At 45.5% G+C, this 25,389-nt stretch overlaps 1 long non-coding RNA gene across 1 annotated transcript; it reads right to left on the bottom strand.

The window, feature by feature from the left end:
• Window positions 1-7,499: 7,499 nt before the first annotated feature.
• LOC112903150 lies at window positions 7,500-8,721 on the bottom strand. The gene is made up of 3 exons (XR_003230738.1): window positions 8,652-8,721; window positions 8,083-8,234; window positions 7,500-7,832 (listed from the first exon to the last, which is right to left on the bottom strand). It is a non-coding gene; the product is annotated as an uncharacterized LOC112903150 (long non-coding RNA).
• Window positions 8,722-25,389: the final 16,668 nt, after the last annotated feature.

A 25,389-nucleotide genomic window follows, 5' to 3' on the forward strand; every position in this document is an offset into this window, starting at 1 on the left:
AAGGATTGCCCTCAACCTAGGAAATCTTTCCAAGGGCAGGCATCTAATCCAAACCACCAGGGGAAGGGTAAGAGGCAAGTGGTGCAGGTCCGTCAAGGGAGGGTGAATCTTACTACGCTCTCCGAACTTCCTGAAGGGACACCGATAATGACGGGTACATTTTCTATCAACCATTACCCCGTTACTGTTCTTTTTGATACCGGTGCCACCCATAGTTTTATCAGTACAAAGTTGGGAACCAAGATAGGTTTGGATATTTATCCTGTTAATGGGATATATATGATAACAACTCCTGGTGGTAGTATCTCTTCAAATCACGTCTGTAGAGGTGTACTAATTCAAATAGGTAGTAATCTGATGAGGGCAGATTTATTACTGTTAGACTTAAAAGGAATGGATGTTCTCTTAGGAATGAATTGGATGACCCAGTACCATGTATCTATAGATATCCCTTCCCGAACCGTGGAGATAGGTTCACCGGAAAATGAGCCTACTCTTCTTTATCTTCCACCACCAAAGTCCGTCAACTCTTGCACCTATGCCACGTCTGGGGTCAAGCTAGAGGATATTCCAATCGTCTGTGAATATCCAGATGTTTTCCCGGATGACTTACCTGGAATGCCCCCAGACAGGGATATCGAGTTCATCATAGAACTCCAACCTGGCACAGCCCCTATCTCTAAGAAATCTTATCGTATGCCTCCTAACGAGTTGGCTGAATTAAAAATCCAACTCCAGGACCTCTTGGACAAAGGTTTCATTCGTCCAAGTGCATCACCCTGGGGTTGTCCAGCCCTGTTTGTGAAAAAGAAAGACAATAGCTTAAGGTTGTGTATTGATTACCGTCCTCTCAATGCGGTGACTATCAAAAATAAGTATCCCTTACCCCGCATTGATATTCTCTTCGATCAGTTAGCCGGAGCCAAGGTATTTTCTAAAATAGATCTTCGTTCCGGCTATCACCAAATTAAGATTCGGCCTAGCGATATTCCCAAAACAGCTTTCTCCACCAGATATGGTCTATATGAGTATCTGGTTATGTCGTTTGGTCTCACTAATGCTCCAGCCTATTTCATGTACCTCATAAATTTCGTCTTCATGCAAGAACTCGATAAGTTTGTTGTGGTCTTCATTGATGACATTTTAATCTATTCTAAAACTCCAGAAGATCATGCCAAGCATCTCCATGTCATCCTTCAACGATTAAGAGACCACCACCTATACGCCAAATTCTCCAAGTGTGAATTTTGGTTAGATACAGTAAAATTTCTGGGCCATACCATTTCCAGTGATGGAATATCCGTTGATCCCAGTAAAGTACAAGAAGTGATGGATTGGAAACCCCCGACCTCAGCCCATCAGATCCGTAGTTTTCTTGGTCTAGCAGGCTATTATCGTCGGTTTATTCCAGATTTCTCCAGAATAGCCAAACCTATGACCAAGTTATTAAAGAATAGCCAAAAATGTGATGATGCATTCCATATTCTCAGAGACCGTCTTACCACTGCTCCAGTCTTGGCTCAACCCGATGTATCACAACCCTTTGACATCTATTGCGATGCATCTGGAACTGGTCTTGGTTGTGTCCCTATGCAAAATCACCGAGTAATTGCATATGCATCACGGGTACTTAGAGTTCATGAACAAAATTATCCTACCCATGACCTTGAACTAGCAGCTGTCATCCATGCCTTGAAAATTTGGAGACATCATTTAATGGGTGCAAAGTGTCATATCTACACTGATCATAAAAGCCTCAAATATATCTTTACCCAAGCAGATTTGAATATGAGGCAAAGACGCTGGCTAGAACTAATCAAGGATTATGATTTAGAGGTACACTATCATCCTGGCAAGGCTAATGTTGTTGCCGATGCCCTCAGTCGCAAGGCACATTGTTCCTGCCTATTTGTCAAAGCTTTCAACGAAACTCTTTCTTGGGAAATGGGAAAGCTTAATCTAGAAATCATTCCCCAAGGTGACTTAAACCATCTCTCAGTTGAAGCCATGCTTAGGGATGACATTGTTCTAGCTCAGCAGCGTAGTGAGGGAGTTGGAATCATTAAGCAGAAACTAATACAGGGAGAAAAAAGTACAAATGTTTCCAAGTGGATTCCGAAGGAGTTTTGTGGTTCAACAAACGTCTTGTGGTACCTAAGGACCATAAACTCCGAAAGCGAATAATGGATGAAGCCCACCTGTCCAAATTTTCTATACATCCGGGCAGTACAAAGATGTATCAAGATCTGAAACAAAGCTTTTGGTGGACCCGTATGAGATGAGAAATTGCCAAATATGTCTCAGAGTGTGATATCTGCCAAAGAGTCAAAGCCAGTCATTTGAAGACTGGTGGTACCCTCCAACCTTTGATCATCCCCTCTTGGAAATGGGAAGATATCAGTATGGATTTTATTGTTGGACTACCTAATACTTCTCGGAGACATGACTCTATTTGGGTAATCGTTGATCGATTAACCAAAACGGCACATTTCTTTCCTGTACACACTACGTGTAATGCCAAGAAGTATGCCGAGATTTACTTGGATCAAATTGTTCGCCTTCATGGTATACCTAGGACAATCATTTCCGATCGTGGGACATTGTTTGTTTCTCAGTTCTGGGAGCAACTCCAAAATGCTCTTGGAACTAGATTAATACGAAGCTCGGCGTATCATCCTCAGACAGATGGACAAACGGAAAGAATAAATCAGATCTTGGAGGATATGCTTAGAGCCTGTGTCCTCCAATATGATAAGCATTGGGACAAATGTCTACCACTGGTAGAATTCTCATACAATAATAGTTATCAAGCCAGTCTCAAGATGGCCCCATTCGAAGCATTATACGGTCGCCGTTGTAGAACTCCTTTGAATTGGTCACAAACCGGCGAGCGTAAAGTCTTTGGACCCGACCTTGTCAATGAGGCAGAAGAGAAAATGAGGATTATACAGGCAAATCTCAAAACGGCACAATCTCGACAGAAAAGCTATGCTGATATACGAAGGAAACCCTTACAATTTCAAGTTGGAGACTTCGTATATCTTCGAGTCTCTCCTACCCGAGGTGTTCGAAGATTTGGTGTAAAAGGAAAACTTGCTCCTCGATACATAGGACCCTTTGAAGTCCTTGAAGTCTGTGGACCCGTAGCTTACCATCTTTAGCTTCCTTCTCAGTTAGCAGCCGTCCATAACATCTTTCATGTATCCCAACTCAAGAAGTGTGTCAAGATCCCTACCGAAATCATCGAATTCCAAGCTATTGAAATTGAACCAGATCTGACCTATATCGAGCATCCGATCAGGATACTAGACATTAAAGAAAGAAGCACCAGAAGAAAGACCGTCAAAATGTACAAGATTCAATGGGACCATCATATGGAAGAAGAAGAAACATGGGAAACCGAATCCTATCTTCAGCATAACTTCCCCGACTTCTTCCAAGCCAACCTCCGTGCTTGATCATTCCATTCCATTCTATTCCGGAATCTCGGGACGAGATTCTTTTTAGGGGGGAAGGCTGTGACACTCAGGTAAATAGCATGGTCACACTCTAAAGTTTTGATATGTTTTTATGTGTAAAGTTTGGTGAAGGTGTGCTTCATATGTGCAATGTTAAAGAAAAAGTGATACTTATGTAATTAAATTTAACTAGAGGTCCTTTTATGCAAAATGGATGGAAATAGAGAGAAAAGTTTAAAAGTATGAGGGTTGTTTTGCAAAAGATGGTATCTGTGGTTAAATTGCAAAAATATGAAAAATTACCCTTGGGTATATATGTAAAAGTAATTTTATCCATAGGACTTACATAAAATGTGAAAATATTACTAAGTCTATAGTATCTTCAAAACTGTTGCTCAACTGCAGATGAACCTTAAAGGGAAGTTGTAGAGTTTGAAAAACTATGCACTTTTGCTTTTTGGACCATCTCCATTTGAGCACTAGTTTAAAAGTTGCAAGCTCTTTACAGTGAGGTCCCTGCTTTTCTCTGATATTGCAAAACAGTCCCCCGCTCAATTCTTACCCCCTTCTTCTTCCTGGCGCCCCTGCCCCCTCTGCTCTGCTTCTGGCGCCCTGCCGCCGGCCACCTCCAGCTTCGCCCTCGCCCACGTGTCACCTCCCTGCCTTCCCACCGCTCTAATTCCCCCTGCTGGAGCCTTGCCCGCGCACCATGTCGCCGGCGGGTCTGCAAGCGCCGCCGCCGCCGATGCCTCTGTCGCCGCCGCGATCCCCGGTTCACTCCCCCCCGTAACAACCTCAAACCGAAGCCTTGCTCGCCATGCTCCTTTTCACCACCTCAATTGCCTATAAAAGGGCACCCCGAACCTCCTTGCGCGCGCACAGAACCTTGCCGCCTCCTCCATTAGCGCCGCCGAGCTTCGGGTCACCGTGGAGCTCTCCCCTCCGCCCTCTCCCTCCCCAAACTGACCGCACCATTAGCTTCCTCGTCCTCCACTGCAGCTCCCCAGCCCGGCCTTTCCCTCCCCCGCACGCCGGAGCTCCACCGCCGCCGCTCACCTCCGGCCGCCGGCTCGGCCTCCCGTGGGCAGCGCTCCTCCGGTCACCTCGAGCCCCTCCAAGACCACCGTGTGTAGCTCAGGGTTCCCTCATGCTCTCCCTCCCCTTACCCCTCACCGCCGGCGAGCCCTGTGGCCGGAATTTAGCCGGCCCCGAGCTTCCCACCGCCGGCCATGGCCATTGGACTCGATTGCAACGATTGAAGTTTTTCCAGGGGGTTATCTGTTAAACGTAGGGGCTGGTTTGTAATAGGAAGGGTTGTTATTTCATGTGTGTGTATGTTCTATCTTGAAAAATTTGTATCAATTCACAGAAAAATCCAAAAATGGCAAAACTAATTTTGTAAGAAACTAGATTTCAAACTCTATAACTTTTGCTGATGAAGTTTAGTTTGAAACAAAATACTTTTACCTCTATTTTAAACCTAAGATTAGGGGATAGTTTATGCTTAACCTTTAAATTTCTTGCTTTGTTGTTTATGAATTTTGGCATGTATGTTCTATAAACTATATGTAACCTTGTATAAAATTTCAAACTCAAATTTGTTTTAAACTTAATTCTTTTAATTTAGACTTTCAAATTTGAAATATTAACTAAACCTGTTATATAACCCTTTCTAATTAAGATCTATTGTCATTCTCTAATGTGATATTGTTTAATGTTTAATATATAATTAAATTTCCAAAACCTTATGATCTTTTACTTAAAGTTTTGAAATTAAGTTGGGTTTAAATTCAAATTCAAATTTAAATATTTCAGTTCGTGTTTGCAACAAATTCAGCAATATCTTTATGATTCTTTTATAACTAGAATTTCAAACCTAAACCCTCTTTATTTTATGAGCTTTTGTGTGATAACTTGGTGAGTAATAACATTTGAAACATAAGATCTTAAATTTAAAACCTTACCTTACTTAATTTATTGCATCTCATATAGAATCAACGACGCTCGACGACGGGGACTACGAGTTGGTCTTAGGACAAGACCAAGGCTATTCAGAAGACCCAGCGGAAGTCGTCGAGGGACTAACTGAAGCCCCGAACCCAAGTTCGGAAGCCTCTGATTCTCCTGCCCCTAACTCCACTCAAGAAGGCAAGCCCCGGACATATCCCACTGCTTTATTTACACTACAATCTATGTCTATTTATATTATATCTTGCATTAAGTCTAGGAGTTGTAATGAAACCCTAGATGCATGAATCTTAGGAACCAATGTTTTGAACCCGAGTCCTTATCGCTTAGATGCTCTGCTAATTAGGACCGGTAAAAGTCGGGTGATTTCCTGTCACTCGCGCGATATAGGAGTTGCTTGTTTACGATTCTGCAACCACTATAAGGATGACGGACAGGGTCATGTGCTGTTTCATGACCTGGAAGTTTAACCTGTCTGTTTTGATAAAAGTTTTAAGGTCGAAATGTGTGGTAGTGGTGGCTAAGCTTTTGAAAGTACTAGCCACATACCGCGAAATATGGTAAGCGGTAAGCGTAGTACCGGATTGGCCCGGCAAATGGAACGCGTCTCCACCACTCGACTTTTATTTTATGTTTACACGCACCGACATGTGGGAGTACGTTCTGCATGGCAGACAGGAGTACGGGTTTTGTAGTCGCGCTACAGACGTATGTCCTGCACGAGTGATGTGCGTACGGTCCTGCAGTCGCTTGTGGTGGCCCCGATCCATAACCCGGAATATGAGGGAAACGGTTGCTTCGGAACGCCTTGCTGGTATTCCAAGCGTGTGTGTTAGGTTTACCTTGCAAGGTTAAATTCGATTCGGATCGTCCGCCTCTCACGAGGATTGAGATTGCTTATCTCTTCTGCCACATCGAGTAAAAAGTGTAATTGTTGATGGAATAATCTTGATGGATGATAATCTCTATCTTGCTTGTTTAGTATAGGTGCTTACCTAGAATGGCTAATCCAGTTAGAATCTGAAAGCTAAAACTTGAAAGTAGATTATACTCTCTGTTGCTTTTCGGCTGAAAATAAACTCAGAGCCCTTACAATGCCTTCATGAGTCTAGTTATGGGTTAAAGTATACCCAAACTCGGGTAAGTCTTGCTGAGTATTAGAATACTCAGCCTTGCCAATATCTGTTTCAGGTATGACCTTCGAAAATCCCACGGACAACCTTGTGTGGCCAACGTCCGTTCCTTGTGGCTAGTCCGTGGAATGGGACCCGTCCCCGGCCGGCAGTGACCCTCCGGAGTGACACCAGGCCCTGGGCTAAGCTTGGTGTCCGCTTTCGCGACGTGTGTAGTCGCGTAAACTTTTTCCTTCCGCTGTGAGTTTGGACAAGCTGCTATGCTTGTCAGTTTGAACACAATTTGTATAAGTTGTTTATCTTTGAACTCGGTTTGTAATAATGTATGTATGACTGTAAATTAAAAGTTGATGAGCTATTCTGTGATGTGAACTCGTCTTCGTGCGAGGTAAACCTGCTTCGGTCGTGCTGAACTGTGGTTGTATCGGGCGGAGACCCGACAGATCAAAGAGTTGTTCCGTTTGATGTGCGTTAAGCTGATTGCAGTTGTATGGCGATCATTAGCGCACTTGAACCGGAATAATTCCGGTGGTTCTGCCACACCCGCGGCACGCGTGGCGGCCGCGGGCAACGGTGGCGTGACGTGGCGGGGCGGGGAAAAGCCAGCGGGGTTGGGCGAACGGCGGCGGGCGAGCTGGAGCGCCAGGTGGTGGGGTTAGAGCGGCGAGGGGCAGCTGGCAGAGCGAGGAACCGCTGGCGAGGGGCGGCGGGCGGTGGAGCAGAGCAGCAGAGAGGAAGGGGAGAGAGGAAGACGATGGGGACCTGTTCGAAATTTTTCAAAAGTTTAAGGGGTTCATGGTGAAGTAAGATTTCCTTTCAAACCATAGCCCAAATGAAAATATGCCCAAAAGAAAAAGTGTTGAGTTTAAAAAGATCTACAACTTTGCTTTAAGGGTCAGCTTCAAAAGAGTTAGGGTTTTGAAACTATTTCAAAATCCGACAAACTATCAAATTTCACATAAAACCTATTTAAAATTCACACTCCAAATGAAACCTTAGGATAATTTTACTTCTTACAGTGGTTTAAAAGTAAATTCTTGCCTTTACAAAACTAACCTTCATATAATTTGAAATTACTCTACCTTCAATCACATTTGGCAAAAGAACCCTAATTTTTCCATAATTACAAAAATACACTTTAACTTGCATTTAGGTTTTTTTTTAAAGCATTCATCAAAGCAATACACACTTCATTCTAACAAGCACAACTTATACTAAAAATTAGCATGCCTTTTTCCTAAATACCTGAATGTCACAGTATCCACCTCACATCCTGCAAAAAAATCAATTGAATATGCTAGTATCATACTTATAGATTGACTTCCTAAAAATTATTTGAATGGACATTTTTTAAAAAATCAGTAGCTATTGGCCTATTGCATAAACACCAAGGTAATTAGGAGCAGGAATTAAATCACTAGCTGAATTGGAGAAAAACCATTCTATAGAGTGGGCGTATCAAGCGAAATTTGAACTTGTTCTAGCTGATGTTTCGTTACTGATCTAGAGGAGGTAGGCCACACCATGAGATGCCAAGGGGAACTTGGCTGGCGACAGCCCTGCAGTTTGCATCGGATCTTAAGCTCGTGTGCTTGCAGGTATTTCTAAATTCAACGGCTTGCTTTTCCTTGGTCGTCCACCCATCATAGATCCTCCATCTGAATTGCAGCAGCACCTGTGTATTTTTAAGAAAAATCATGGATTAAAAGGCATTTAAAATATGAAAACTCAAGAGCTACAGCTCCGTGAACCCAAACTCATACGACATGCAAGATTAGTTCCAAAAACATAATCATTTTTCCTTTCTGAAACCAAAAGAAAACCTCCCAACATTTTGCTTAAACTAAACATATTCAGTTGAGGTGCAGATTATGGTTGAAACAATAACCCTTTTTCACCAGAAATATGTGGAACTCGATGAAATTAGCGCCAGCACCTATACCTATTGCATATAATCATACGTCATTCCGAGAGAAATTTGGGATGTTGAGGCAAAAAAAAATTGTTGATCAATACTCTGAACAACTGTAATCAATAAAAAAATAGCTAGCTGAACTAGCTATACAGATCAGGCCACGGCAAAGCTAATTACCCAGAACTAGCTATACATGTGGTACTCCAAGAACCATGCTGATTATTTTGGGGTTATCGGCAGGACCTTACGAGGGCCAATATAATGCATATTTTCATGTCATTTGGACTGATCTTATCTTATCTTATCTTATCTTATCTTATCTTATCTTATCTTATCTTATCCATGAACCAAAGGAGGTCCCTGCTCTCTAGTGCATCAGTCACCATTGTGAGCAGTGGACCAAGACCTAGAGCTTTGAGGACTGAGCAATTGAATTGTGAAAACCACACGAGAGAGGAGCACCTGACATTGAGTCTAGTAGAACGTTTGCAGTGTTCTTACTTCGGCAGTCCTGGTAAATAAAAAGCATAAAGCATACACAACTGCACACGAGGAGGGAGCAGAAATACAGGTAAATATTTGCAGATATCCAACAATGGTCTAACAGGGGGGAGCAAGTACAGTGCACAAGTTAAACATGAAAATGCAGCAAAATGATCATGTAAAATTATATGGACAAGATTATTATGAATAGAAGAATTGCAGATTCTTGGAATGAGGCAATTAATTCTAACATCCTAGGTGCAACAATAGTATTGTAGAATAGGATGTGTTTTATACTTCTAGAATACAATGTTAAATTATGATTTGAATAAACCAAAGAACTAGTATGGCTAGACCTGGAGTCAAACGTGACTTCGACTCCTGCTACACCAGGACTTCTCAGGTCGGATTCAATCCGATCTGAGGGAGAGCATACCTCACTCCTATTTGGACTACGCAATGCGGCTTCTGTCTACCAAGGAATCACTCAATCCGAGTTCCTCTCCACATTGGAAGAGGACCTGGATAACCTACTCAAGATCGGAGACGAGGGAGCCACCGCCTGTCGGGAGGCCCCCGTTTTCGACAAGTACTCAGAGTCGGATGATGACTCCGAAACCTCTCAGGGTTGTCATCTGGGCCTAACCATAACCTCAACACCACAGGGCCGTTTCGTGTACTGGAAAGGCATGGAGCCCTCCGAGCTACTTGAATTCGACTCCCACCTTGTGGCCTTCATAGAAGAACTGCCTTTTTAGGAAGGCAAGCCCCTCACTCCCATCATCGAGGAGGAAGAGGGCGGGACAGTACTCGTCGACTACAGCTCTAGCGGAGAGTTTTCCCTGCAACATCACATCTACATGGCCTCTCTCTGCGAGTGTGACGACGATGACGAACCAGGAAGAGAGTATGACGATGAAATACTCGCGGACGTCTCCGCCGACAAGCGCATGGCGGACGCTCCTCAAGACAAAGACGAGGAGCACAGAAGGATCTGGAGGATCAAGAACGCCAAATGTGCCAAGCATAGGTGGAATGCAGAAGCTCGCGCATGGAACCCACCTTACCATAGAAACCTCTATGGTGCCTTCGCTGCAGCCGATGATCACAAGTACAACACACCAATCGGAAATATCACTAAAGCAGCTTTGTTAATTCAGCGGTTACCCCAAAACCCGGAGACCGAGAGGCTGCTGCAAATGACACAGCGCACCATCGTTCAATTGGACCAGCGGGACCCCATGCCAACGCTGCAGCGCACCCGCTCAAGATCAGAGTGCCACGAGAGCTCCATCCCCCAGGTTAGTCGTACCCTAGGAGGAGGACCCAACCCTCGAGGGAACGACAACTGCCACCACAACTGAGACAATCGGAGTGGCCATGAACACCAGCACGCCCAACAATCTGCACACGGCCACGCTGACCAAGAAGTCCAACAGCCTCCGCGACAGTCGGACAACCATCAAGTCACAATGCTCCAAACCGGCGGTCACTCTATGGGAGGCCACGACCACCATGGAAACCTCCGCAACTTGACTATAGTTGCCCTAAGGCAGAAGATCAACGAAGGTCGTGACGCTCGAGATGTCATCGACACGAGGCGCCGCGAGCGCAATGGTGACCCACGCGACGTCAATGACAGTGATCGCTTCCCAGCCTTCACTTGCAACATCACCTCCTACAACTGCCCAAGGGAGTTCAAGCTAGTCGGCATCACCAAGTACGATGGCAAACAAAATCCACGGTAGTGGATTCGCTACTACTCCACTGCCATGGAAGTGTCGGGCTGCTCCAACACGATCAAAGTTATCTACTTCCCGATGGCGCTGGAATCTGCACCGCTCACGTGGCTCGAAAGCCTCAAGCCAGACACCATCGACTCCTGGGAAGACCTGAACAAAACTTTCATCAACAACTTCTAGGGTTCCATGCTCCGCGCAGGTACTCGACATGACTTGTCACAGGTCAAGTAGGAGGAGAACAAGACCCTGAGGTCCTACAACAGGCGCTTCTTCAAGATGCGCGCCACCATCGCTAACATCACCGATGAGGACGTCATCCACTGCTTCCAAACCTGCCTCAGCTCGAAGAACATCTACCGTTCAGCCGCAACCGCCCCAAGACTGTCGTCGAGCTCTGTGACATGAGGCAGTGATGGGCCAATCAGGAGGACGAGGAGAACGAGTGCTTCCCCAAGTGCAGCAACAACAAGTGTAACAGTGGCAACCGCTCCGACAAAAGCCAGTGAAACTACTCGGAACCCTCCCGAAAGCGCAAGCCAGACCGTGAAGTCGCGGCCGTAGAGCGCAACTTGCATGGCAAGAATTCAGGGAACTAGCAGGATTAGTTTGAGAAGATCTTGCACAAGCAATGCCCAATACACCAGAAGTCCAAACACGCACTCTTCTAGTGCATCAGCCTCTGCAAGTCTCTCAACGTACCTCTCCTCGATCAGGACGACAAGGGAAAGGACAAAGACGATGAGGAGGGAGACAATTTGGGGGCCAGGGATACTAGGATCTCAAGAACATCATCAACATTATCTTCGGTGGTGACGGCGGCTTCCCAACCAAGCGCGCGCAGAAGCTTACTCTGCGTGAGATCTTATTTGTTGAGCTTGCCATCCAGCGGCCCTTGAGATATAGCGAGGTCCCAATTTCTTTCTCTCGAGAGGATCAATGGACCAGCTTCTCCGAGCAAGGAAAGTTCCCGCTTGTTTTGGACCCTGTAGTGGCTGGCTCACAGCTCACCCGAGTACTCATCGATGGTGGGAGCGGCCTCAACTTACTCTTCACGAGTACTTTGAAGACGATGGGGCTGGACATCTCCAAGATGCTCACCCAAAGCAAGGCTCCATTCTATAGTATTGTTCCAGGAAATGTGGCTACACCGATCGGTTCGGTAACACTGCCACCTTTTGGACAAAAGAAAACTACCATACGGAGTACATCAAGTTCGAGGTGGCAAACTTTGAGTCCTCGTACCATGCCATCCTTAGCGGACCTGCTCTGGCCAAATTCATGGTTGTACCCCATACAGTATTGTTCCAGGAAATGTGGCTACACCGATCGGTTCGGTAACACTGCCACCTTTGGGACAAAAGAAAACTACCATACGGAGTACATCAAGTTCGAGGTGGCAAACTTTGAGTCCTCGTACCATGCCATCCTTAGCGGACCTGCTCTGGCCAAATTCATGGTTGTACCCCATTATGTCTACCTACTCCTCAAGATGCCGGGCAAGACAGGGATCCTCACCTTCCGCGGTGACTTGAAGAAGTCCTACAATTGCGATTAGGAGGCAATCTAATACGCCTCGACTACACGCGTGCCAGAATCTTCATCTGAAGTGTTCGCGGCCACACAGTAGCTCTCCTAGTTGGAGATTGGTGATTCCAACTATACCTCCACAGAAGAAGCTGGGCCAGTCAATGGTGAAGCCCAACACCAACGACGTTAGCGCGAAGACCATCCAATTGTAGGAGGGCGACTCGTCTAAGACAAGACTGGTTAGTGCTGGGCTGGACGGCAAATAGAAACTCACGCTCGTTGACTTCCTTAGGGCTAACCGAGATATATTTGCGTGGAAACCAGCAGATATGCCAGGGGTGCCCAAGGAGTTGATCGAGCATTGCCTAAAAGTCGATCCGAAAGCCATCCCAAGAAGCAACGACTGCGTCGTTTCTCTCCCGACGAGAGGGAGGCCATCAAAAAGGAGTTAACAAAACTACTCGCAGCTGGTTTCATTAAAGGAGTCTACCATCCAGAGTGTCTAAGTAATCCTGTACTTCTTTTGAAAAAGAATAATCATGAATGGAGGATGTGCGTGGATTATACCGATCTCAATAGACATTGCCCGAAAGATCCTTTCGCGCTCCCATGCATCGACAAAGTTATCAACTCGACGGCTGGCTACGTCCTGCTCTCTTTCCTTGACTGCTACTCGGCCTACCATCAGATCGCCCTCAAGGAATAAGACCAGATCAAGACAGTGTTCATCACCCTGTTTGGGGCATACGCTTACAAAACTATGTCCTTCAGGCTGAAGAACGCATGGGCTATATATCAAGCATCATCGCTATAAGCATCATCTCCAGTAGCCCCCTATCCTCACCGCCCCATTGTCGGGTGAGAATCTGCTGCTCTACATCGCCGCAACTACTCACATCATCAGCATGGCCATCATGGTGGAGTGCCCGAATGAAGGCCATGCAGTTGGTGTGCAGCGGCCGATGTATTTCGTTAGTGAAGTCCTCTCTGAATCTAAGGTTCATTACCCGTAAATTCAGAAACTTCTCTATGCTATACTCATCACTTCTAGGAAGCCTTGCCACTACTTCGATGAATACAAGATCTTGGTTGTCACTGATTTCCTATTGGCAGATATACTCCATAATCGGGATGCCACTGGATGTATCTCCAAGTGGACAGTGGAATTGGGAGCTCTCAGCATTGATTTCAAGCCGCGCAGCCTATCAAATCACAAGCACTAGTCGATTTCATGGTAGAGTGGTGAGAAAATCAAGTTGCAGCTCCAGCTAACATGCTAGAGCATTGGTTTATGTACTTCGACGGTTCCCTCAAGCTTGGAGGTGGTGGTGCAGGAGTTCTTTTCATCTCACCTAAGGGAGAATACATCAAATATGTGTTCCAGATATTATCTGAGGTCTCCAACAACGAAGCTGAGTACAAGGTGTTATTGCACGGGCTATGCCTAACTGTCTCCCTTGGCATCAAGCGGTTACTTATCTATGATGACTCCTTGCTAGTGATCCAACAAGTCAACAAGGAGTGGGACATCAACAAGGACACCATGGATGCAAATGTCACGGAAATACGCAAGCTCGAGAACAAGTTCCCGGAACTCGAGATCCATCACGTGGTTCGGGACAACAATGTTGGGGCAGATGTGCTCTCAAAGTTGGGGTCCGATCGAGCAAATGTCCCACCAGGAGTATTCATTCACGAGTTATGTCATCCGTCCATCAAGGCACCAGATCAAAGCACCATCGTTCCGAGCTCTTCTGAGCCCGACCGAGAGGTCATGATGATCGAGGTTGACTGATGGACACTGTTCATCTACATCATCAAAGATCAGAAGCCTCTAGTGTTGACGCAAAAAGCATCAAGGCTGCATGCATCTTCGGGCGAAGCAAGAGTTATGTTCTGGTTGGCGACAAATTGTACAAGCGTGGTTGAGCATCAGGCATCCTTATGAAGTGTGTTCCAGTCAAGGAAGGCAAAGAAATACTACAAGAAATTCATGAAGGAGTCTGTGGAAATCACGCAGCGTCAAGGACGCTAGTCCGGAAAGCATTCATGTCTGGGTATTACTGGCCAACAGCTTTGCCTGACGCCGAAGACCTCGTTCGTTGGTGTACCAATTGCCAGTTCTTCGGCATACAGGCCCATATTCTGGCACATAACCTCATCACCATACCACCATCCTGGCCTTTTGCTTGCTAGGGCCTGGACATGATTGGGCCTTTAACTACGGCACCATAAGGATTTACCCATGTGTTGGTAGCCATCGACAAGTTTACAAAGTGGATTGAGTACAAGCCAATTACAAAGATCTCCGCGAATCGAGTAGTCAGTTTTATCTGCGACATCCTCCACCACTTTGGCATCCCTAAACTATCATCACAGATTTGGGATCTAATTTCCACTCACACGAGTTCTGGGAATTTTGCGAGAATAGCGCCATTGAGGTAAAGTATGTGTCAGTTGCTCACTCGCGGGCCAATGGCTAGGTTGAGCGTGCCAATGGCTTAATCCTCAATGGGCTGAAGAAAAGACTCTACGATGAGAATAGCAAAAAAGGGGGGGGGCAAGTGGATTCATGAGCTCTCTTCAGTTACTTGGGGGCTTCGCACTCAACCAAGTAAGGCCACGGGTCAATCACCACTCTTTCTCATCTATGGGTCAGAAGCTATCCTCCATGTGGACATCATGTGAAAATGTCCAAGACTGGAGATGTATGAAGAAGGCGAAGCTGATTAGGCTAGATATCTGGAGCTTGACTCAGCAGTACAACATCTATTATCAATAAAGATTTGGTTTGTTCTTCAAATGACTACTTTCTGTCTCTAAGCTAGACTACCTAACTTGGGGGATTCGGCCATGAATTCTAACAACGCGTTAACTGTGCTTAGTCACCTCCGGGGCTGTCACCACGAGTCCTTTCTGAATGACTACTTTCATACTTGCCCTATGGGCCGAAGCACAAGGACTACTTGCGACTGACTTCAACTAGTCCGAGTACTAGCCTAATAGTTTGTAGGAACCAACAGCATGAGTCACCGCGAAAAAGTCAAAGAGTCTCCCATGCCTATAAAAGCAATCCAGTGTATCGCACAGTGCGAGTAAATCCTGATTCGCTTATTATGCCTATATGGGACTTTACGCTGGACACCAAGTCATCGACTACCTCTAGAAGTGTGGCCTTCTAAGTAGTTCTGTATTGGGCGTCCCGTATTCTTTATCTAAGTCCTTCGATTTTTGGTATTGCTCTACGAGTAAACACACCGAACACATCAACAGGCAACCAAAAATAAAACATATATACATGTTTACATACAAGGACAGGTTGTTCAGTGGTTACATATCATGTTTACTCCTGCTCCAAGCTATCTATCAACCTTTGAGCCACTGGCTTTGCTTCTTCGACAAATTCTGAGAATTTCTCCTTAGAACAGTCAGCTGTCATGCCATCTGCCAGTGGACTCAGATTGGCCTTCAGCTAGTAGGATTTTACAAACACAAGAATGTGCGCTACATAAATTTTGGTGGTCTCCAAGATGTACCCAGAAATTTTCTGTAGGGCTTTATGGAGTCGCTCCAGCAGCATCCTCTCGCTGATTACCCCCTCTTCTAGAGGATCCACCATGTCTATGACTACTTGTGCTGCACCCTCGAGCTCTTCCAGTTCTTTACATTCAGCTCCTTCTCAGCGGCCATGTCCTAAATCTGTGTCGCACTCTCTAAGAGTTGCATATCTGCATCTTAGACCACTTTGATCAACTTCTTTGCATCATCTGAATGATAGTATACAAGATTCTTCAATTCAGTGATCTCATCATCCTTATTTCTTATGATATTATTAAGTTCTGCAAGCAAAAGGAGATGAAGAAGTACTCATACAAGTTTAGATACTACTCTACACGTATGTCAAAAACAAGATAAACCAGTCAATAGAGTATTACCTTAATGAGTCTTGGCTTGCAGTCTGTTCCTTTTCTTGAGCTCTTCAATATCTTTCTTCAGCAACCAGACTTCTCGGGTACGCTCCTATTTTAAGGTGTTAAGTTGATTCCTCAATTCGACGTTCTTATAAATTTGCTTGCCAATTTGGCGATCTTTCTCCTACAAGTGGTGGAATCCGTCTTCGACAGTTCGGAGCTTGTTCGACTTCTTCCTGGAGGGGTTGGCCAATTCCTGCCCAACAAAAGGATAACAATTAGATAAGATCAAGCTAGCTGGGAAATGGAGTCATCTCTAGTCCAGGACGCTTATCATGGAAAACTTATATAGATCTTTGAAGGTATCCTAGAATTGCTTCAGGGTTGCCAATGTAAGCATCGGATATTCCATCAGCTCATGTGAAACGGCATACTGCCACTTCGGCGGAGTGACCAATATGCCGCCCAAAGAAGTACTTGTAGCACCTCGTCCCTAAGGTGCAGGCTGCTGCTGTGGGATATCTGCCACCCCACCCGTAGCAATTAGCAGAACTCAGGCAAAGAAGATCATTCGGGCGAGGGCGGCTTCATCAACTTACCATTGGGAATCTCTAGGGACTCCACTTCGACTTCGGTCCTCTCACCTATTGGTGTTCGTCTCCAAGGTCGGCCCCTCTGGCTTCTGCGATGATAGATTCTGGGGGCTCCTCCGGCATCAACGACTCGACGAGTATGGTTGTTGCCGGTACCGCACTCAACGCTGCTACATCTGACTCCTTCTCTAGCTCGGGGCTAGAGTTTTCATGGCAGTGCCAGGCTCCTCGAAGCCCAGAATAGAGGAAGGGCTACATACAAGAAGCAGCAACATGTTCTATCATTCACGACTACTTACCATTACCTGATTTGGAGGATTCTTGATGGTGAACAACTTTGATGGCATATAGGGCACTATCCGGGCGTCAAGAAGTACTCGGCTCAACTGCCTCAAGGCTTGAGCTTGATAAACCTGCTCTTCAGAGAACCGAGACGGATCTTTGAGGTCCATGTACTTGAAGCCAAAGTGAGAGCGCTGTTGCAGCAGTTGAATTCGCCTGCCTATCCAAGAATACATCACCAACACTCTGGTGACTCCTTCATCCCTGAGGATTTTAATTTTGGCAAGTAGCTTGTTGACTTGGCTCAGCTCGGGGGCTTGCTTCGTCCATCCTCTGGTTATTTTTGGGACTCTAGCAATACTCTCTGGGAGTGAAGGCGCATGGTTCCCAATGTAGAACCAGCATTCTTTCCAGCCAGACAGGCTAGATGGATACTTGTAAGGGATGTACAACTTTTCCATCCCTTGCCTGAGTTGAAGACTAGCTCCTCTGACTATTTCTATCTTGTTAGCACTGGGTTGAGCTCTTAGATGGAAAAGATGACAGAATAAGTCGAAATGGGGGCCTATCCCTAAGAAAGCTTCACAAAAATGTACAAAACATGGATATGTGGAGAATTGAGTTGGGATTCAGGTGGTGGAGCTGGATCCCATAGTGAAATAGGAGGCTGCGGAAGAAATCAGATGTCGGCAATGCCAACCCGCACTTGACAAAGTGCTAGAATAGTACTATTTCATCAGCCTCTTCGTACAGCCTCTTATCCCCAGTGGCGGCGTGCCACTGGATGATTTCCTAGGACTGAAGTAGTCCCTCATCTATAAGCACTTTCAGATCGGCATTGGAGCACTTACCTTTTCTCCACCTATCCCCAGTGGTGGCGGTGGGCTTGGTTTCCTTCCCTTTCCCCTTGGAGGCACCTTTCTTGCCCACCATTCTTGATGTCACAAGCTTTTTCACTTGCATGTGCTTGAGGGCTGAGGACGGAGGTGGCGGAGATGCGCTCGGGGAAGCAGGGGCTCTCAGTGACTACTTTCCGCACAAGGAGGATGTTGGGACTAACCTAGATCTAATTCCGGGCCGCGGTGGCTCAAATACAGAGGAAGACGAAAGGCCAAAGCAGTAAGAATGCAAGCGAAGGGGTGAGTAAAACCCTAAGTTATCACGTGGTTAAATAACCAGCGATGGCCCTGCAATTACTGTGTGGAATGCGAAGGGTTTTTTCCCTCAGGATACGATTTGTTTTGAGCGGTAATTTCAGGTTACTTTGGGAAAGTTATTTGCTTAACCATTTTTCCAAGGATGTTATCCTGAAAAAAGGGATTTTTTAAATTTCTGAACCAATTTACACATTTTAACCATCAAATCAAACTCTTATTTTTTCCACAACCTATGCCACGACTCTTTGTATCCTTTTTTCCAAATCTTAGGATTTGGATTCAAGGCTCGGGGGCTGCTGGACATGTGCCATCGATAGCTTATTTTTTAAACTTTTGGAAGATAAGAGCAGAAGATTCAAGACTAATTTGATCCTCAGCTTGATTCTTTGATTCAGCCTAAGGTTCGGAAGCTACTCCATATGGAGTGCGAGTTTAATCGCACCCCATATAAAAGAAGACTTGGAAACTACTCGGGGCATGAGCACTTCACAGCCTCGATGTAGCCAAGGAAGTACTCAAAAGATACCTTCAAGATGAAGTTCGGAATAACTCGAAGATGCCTTCAGAAGTACTCGGAAGCTTGCAGTACTCGACTACGAAGACCTCGGGGGCTTGTCAGACCTGAGGTCACCTGACTGCGGACATGGCGTACATATTCTAGGATAAGGGATGTGACATGGCCTACACCCTACACCAGTTGTAACTACTCATATAGGAGTAGAACTAGTTGGAACAGAAAGAAACTACCTGAGTAGTACTCGGGTAGGACTCCTAAGGTAGTATCGGGCTAGGACACTGCTCCTAAGCTTCTTTTGTAATGATTTGTTGATTTTTGCTTGGCCTAGAACAAGATCCCTCAAGGAAGGTTGGTTAGGATTAAATGAACTTGAATTACCATTACCTCCTTGGTAGTAGGGGCGTGACTGATTCCACCCTTGACCTCCTTGTGGACAAAACCCATTGTTGTTGTTCATATACATGACGTCTTCATGGGTTTCAGGATAGTTGTTACCCGAATGTCTGGTGTTCCCGCAGACCTCGCACGTCATGCGAGCATCTAAGGCTTGAAGTGCTTGCATTGGAGCCTTATCCTTGGGATGTTCTTCTACCTTCTTACGGAGGAGGTCTAACTTAGCGGCCACCATGTCCGTCTCCTTGATGGTGTGCATGCCCCACTAGCATGGTTCGAGACGTTCATCATTCCATCCTTGGTTGGACACCATCTTCTCGAATAAAGTTTTAGCCCTGTCAATGGTTAGCGAGAAGAAAGCACCACCTGCAGCAGTGTCGATGTGGTCGCGGGCTATTGGGGTCAGCCCGTTATAGAAATTCTGAAGAATGAGCCAATCATCCATCTTGTGGTGAGGACACGCTAGGATGTACTCCTGAAGCCATTCCCATGCTTCAGTTATCGACTCATTTGACGCCTGCTGAAATCCAGAAATTCTTCCTTGAAGAGCATTGGTACTGCCCATAGGAAAGAAAATTGGCGAGAAATGCCTTGGTACAATTATCCCAGGTGTCTACTGCACTTCTGTTGGTGTAGAACCACTGCTTTGCCTTCCCCAGAAGGGAAAATAGAAACAGCGGAGTCGGATTGCATCTCGGGTGACTCCCTTGATGATAAAAGTACTGTAGAGTTCTAGGAATTGTGGGAGATGTGCGCTGGCATCCTCATTGGCCTTACCACAAAATAGGCTGGTCTGCACCATCGTAATGAGACTTGTCTTGATCTCGAAATTTTCAGCTCCAGTATTAACCGTTGGCCCAACTGGGACACTGTAGCAGAGGGAGCAGAGAAATCCCGAAGTGTCTTCTAGGCCATGGCGTTGGAAGTTGATGGAGCAATAATGACTGTTTCGGCTGTCAAGAGTGATATCTGAGGAGGCACGACACGAGGTCGAACTCTTCTCAAATGTGACTCCGGATCCTAAGTGAAAGTTTGCAGCAGATCAAAACCATTCATACACTACCATGTCTTCACACAAAGGAGAAAACAAAGCCAAGTTAGCCTATTTTAACAATGAACACCAATTAAGAATTTAATCAACAACTTTATCTATTCTTTTAACCAGTGCCTTCCTCGGCAACGGCACCAAAAATGCTATGAAATAGCATCATCACCAGGACTATGAAATCCTAGTGATGGCACCAGGAAATGTCGTGTGGTATTTCTTACGCCACAGATAAATCCGCAAGCACACGGAATACCATTGTAGCATTTTACCTGTGAGTAATCTTGGGTGTCGTATTTATATTTCCGTAGGGAAGGCGGCAGTTATGGAATAGGTAAGTTGATGACAAATTCTTGCTTGGATATTCAGTTGCATAAACTGGGGTAAGATAATATATGGATAATGAGGTAGTGTGACACCAAAGTTACTCAAGCTCAAACTCAAGCAAAGATATTAGGCAAGGAGAAAGGAAAGGAAAGCTACCTTGGGACTTATCTACTTCTATCTAAATATACAACTTATACTATACACTCATACACGTGCACATGATTATCCTTAGCTCTAGGCTCCCAGGCACTACTGGGAGAACCGCACAAGACTGGCAGAGGAGCCACCAGTCCACTCGGCTACTTTATGGACCTCCTACCACAACTACCCGAATGAGGAGGATTACGCTGGATGGATTGGGTTGTCACCACCTGCCGCCTACCTCAACTAAACATGGGATAGAGCCGCATCCGGCAACACTAATTAACCTAGACACCACATCTACGTTAAAGAGCGATATTCTAGTATCACGCGCGGAGCCCCCACCCTCTGGATGGATAGACATCATACTAGAGCAAACAGACGAATACCAGAACCGTTGCCGTGGCACTAGATTTACTCGTCTAATCATGCAAGCCATAAGGTACAAGTATAAACTAATCATAGCATACATGTCTGACACTGCAGAATATAAATTATGCGAATATATAAATCTAGAAGATAACTCTATTAAGGAATTCCGAACATTACAAAGGAGAGGAAGAGCAAAACCCATACTGAACACTCCTAAGCAACCTCAGGAACCTAAAGAATAGCTACTTCACCTAAACTCCACTATCCTAAGGACTAAGCAAGAGAGGAACTTGAGAGAGAGCAACTTGAGGTGTGTCTTCATTTGGAGCCCCTCCCCTCATATTTATAGCTGTGACCATAGGGTGCTCCTACCGTGCAAATAGCTGAAGCTTTGCAGAACCGACCTTGGGAGCCAATGGGGAGGTGAGACATCGAAGAAGTAAGGCGGGAGCTTGGTCTAGTTCGGCCGAACCACCTGGTTCGATCGAACCAGGCTGAGCTCCCACTGACCTTAGCTTCATCTAGGTGTTGACATGTGGGCCCTAGTCACTCCTAAGCGTGGCTTGGGTCTATCCTAAGTTGGTTGCCTGCCCTGGTGGGCCCTTTGATCCACGTGAGGTTGAACAGCACGTTATGATTGGTCGATGGTTTTTGCCTTGGATTCAAGGGTGTGTTTTCCCTCCATTTCTATTCAATTTCCTGCATAGCACTAATTTCCAAGGGTTATGTGGAAATGACATTATTCTTAGATAAATATGCGGGTGAGGAATGCTAATTCTCCGAATTTTTTGATCAAATTGATGGTCAAAATTGGTCCGTAATGAGGGTCAATAGCTACCCAAAGGAAGGATTTTCCTGGGCTGGGCCAAGATAGGCCGAATGGCCTAGGAGATTATGATGGCGCTTGGTCTCGCACGGTAGGCGGTGACCCGACCTCTTGACCCGTGAGAGAGCGGGGGGCACATGGCGATCCCCCGACTATGACACCCTAGGTGTCTAAAAGGCTAAATAGAGATCCATAACATGAAATTAGGCATAAAAAGAGCAAGAAAAGTATAAAACAACCTATCAAAATCTACCTTTCAAGCGAATGAATATGTGTATATGTATATATGCATATACATGTGAACCCTTGCAAACAAACCCTTGTAACTTTTAAAGTTGGTCATAAATTACTCTCAAAATTTAATGGCACATCTGTCATAACAAGGGCAACAAAAGTCTAGTTGAACTAAAGTGCTAAAAGTGCAAAAATTCACATGAAATGACATGTCTTCTAAATACTAGTTTTTAGAAATTCCAAATAATTTTTTATACATTGCTCAAATAAATGTAGTCATAAAAAATGTTTATCTTGAAAAGTTGAGCAAAAATGGTATTCAAATATTTTTTATTTGATCTTGGAAAGAATGAGTTTTAGCTCCTTTTGCACCCAGGCCCCCTCTGTTTTTGCTTCTCGCACATAAGTCCCATCACCTTCTCCCTCCTCTCTCCTCCCTTTGCCCTGTCCCATTGTCGGTAGGCCAGCTGGATGGCACACCCTAGCGCAGCTGAGCCCGCCCGGCCATGTGGACCTGCCAGCACCTGGAAAATCCCCGCTGGCCTACAAAATCTCACTCTTCCCCCCTCATGATGCCTCCACGCGGCGGCATTTTCCTGCCGTGGGTGCAGCTGGCGCCACGGCGAGCCTCACCGGTGACAGCGAGGCAGCCGCACCCCCGGTTTTGCCCCCTGATTGCGCCCTTCCCAGCAGCTCATGCCCAGGCCGCCATCCTCCCTCTCGCGCCTATAAAAGCCCCACCCAAGGCCCCTGAGCTCGTCTCCCCAACCCAACTCCAGCGAGTCGCCACCCGCGCGTGTACGCACCACTCCAACCCCACATTGCCCAAACCAACCCTCACATCACCTTCTCCGCCTCACACAAGGCGGAGAAGGTGATCCCCGCGCCCTCTTCCTCACCGGAGCGCCGTCACCACCAACCGCACCCGCCACCGGCTCTGTGCCACCGCCGGCGAGTCGCCTCAGTCCACCACTTCCCCACACAAGGCCACAAACAAGTGTGGTTTGTTCCCCTCTTGCCTCTCCCACCTTCGCCCCTTGTCGCTGGTGACCCTGGTCGCCGGAATTGGGCCGGCCATCGCCGTTCCCCTGCACAAAGGATCCTTTTGCTTCGATTTCAATATTTCTAAGAAGATTTCCGTAAAATCTCAGGGACACATTTGTAAACCAGAAAGTAGAACTTTGAAAACCAATCTATGAACTTTGAAAATGCAAAACATCTCACAGAAAAATCCTAAAAATACAAACTAAGATGTTCTGGACTCCTTAAGTTAAGATCTACAACTTTGTAAAAGGATATTGGAATGTTTCCATATAATTTTAGATGTAGATTTAAATCAAGTTTAAATGTCTTTTAATTGTTCCAAGAGTTTCAGGAAAGAACTACTCATGAGATTTGGATGGTAACTTCTGTACTGAGAGTATAGTTTTTTATAAAAATTTCATGTGCTGAATCCAATCACAACTATAGGTTTCAAGTACTTTTTGTTATATGCTAGATCCAGTTAAACTAGAATTTTTTCCCTCTAATTCTTGTATAGGAAAATTCTACAAAATTTAAAGTAGCCTACTCATGTAAGTAAGTTTGTTCAGTAAAATGTTGAGCACTAGTTCTTGCATAGTTTGTTCTGTACAAATAGATCTTGATCCTAGCAGTAGTTGTTTAATGTATTTTTCTTGATTAACCTGCTGAATGAAAATGATTAAAAATTTTACAGTGAGTTTGTACTTAAGTAACGTGCTCTGCATAAAAATCTCAACCTCAGAAACTACCTCTACAAGTAGTTTTGCTTAACCCATGTTTACTGCTGAAAATGGCTATTTACTTAATAACAGAACCACTCACTTACTTAATAAAATTGGTTAATCCAAATAAGTACTCGATAAATGACTGTCTAAGGAAAAGAAAATGAAGTACTCAACTACTTAACTTAAGTTTTATTGAATGACCACTTTATAATGAAATAATTATTTATCTTGTACCACTAAAACCACTCATACTTGTGCCGACAGAACCTATGATCTAGTGCCCGAGTTCGAGAGTGAGAAGTGTGAAGCTCAAGTTAATCTAACTGAAGTCACTGAGGACCCGAACCAAAGTTCGGAAGAACCCCCGACTAGTTTTGTCCAAGAAGGCAAGCCCCGCTGCACGATCCTAGTGTTTCAATTTATGCAACTACTGTTCCTTTTTAGCTGTGCATTTTAGTTCATAGGAAACACTGCCTTTGCCGGTCCCAAGCCCGCAATGAGAAAATGTGGAGGGTTGTGTTAGGTCTGGCGAACCAGCGTAAAAAATCAGCCACTCAAATGGAAATGAAACCCATAAGAAATTTGTTGGGGTGTAACCCTCTTAGTGACGCGCTACATCGGAACCCGGGTGTGGTGTTAAATGGGCAAGGTCCGGGTCATCATCCCCTCAGGGGCACGTCGTATCATGATCCGGGTACGATGATAAGTGAGCAAGGGTTGGGTGTCGCAGCCTCTGTGGCGCGCTACATCTGCGCCCGAGTGTAGTGAAAAATGAGCAAGGGTCTTCGCATTTCTCTCGACGGGTGCGAAGGGTAAGGAAGCTAGACGAGCCAACTAGGATTCATCTAGGTAGTTGGAACGTAGGGTCTCTAACAGGTAAGTTAAGAGAACTAGTCGATGTAGCAATTAGGAGGCGTGTAAATATTCTATGCGTGCAGGAGACTAAATGGAAGGGCCAGAAGGCGAAGGAGGTGGAGGGTTCTAGCTTCAAGCTCTGGTACACGGGGACAACTTCAGGTAGGAATGGTGTAGGTATCTTGATCGATAAGAGCCTTAAGGATGGAGTTGTAGATGTTAGGAGGCAAGGCGACCGGATTATCCTAGTGCGGTTGGTCATTGGAGATTTGGTTCTGAATGTGATCAGTGTCTATGCCCCTCAGGTAGGTCTTAGTGAGAGCTCCAAGAGTCAGTTTTGGGAAGACCTTGATAGCTTGGTTAGTACCGTGCCTATCAGTGAGAAGCTCTTCATAGGAGAAGACCTCAATGGTAATGTGGGAGCGACTAATGTAGGATATGAGCGAGTACACGGAGGTTTCGGGTATGGTAGTAGGAACGAGGGGGGAGGATGTTTTGAATTTTGCGGTGGCCTACGACCTGTTGTTAGCGAATACCCTCTTTAGAAAGAGGGAATGCCATCTAGTGACTTTCCATAGTGGACAATACTCGAGCCAAATTGACTTTATCCTTGCTAGGAGAGAGGATAGATGTGCATGCTTAGATTGTAAGGTGATACCTGGGGAGTGTGTTGTCCCCCAACACAAGCTTGTGGTGGTGGATTTTTATTTTCGGGTACGTGCCCACCAGGATAAACGTGCCAAGATTGCGAGAATGAAGTGG

Source organism: Panicum hallii, chromosome 8 (genome assembly GCF_002211085.1).
Source record: "Panicum hallii strain FIL2 chromosome 8, PHallii_v3.1, whole genome shotgun sequence".
NCBI classification, from domain to species: Eukaryota; Viridiplantae; Streptophyta; class Magnoliopsida; order Poales; family Poaceae; genus Panicum; species Panicum hallii.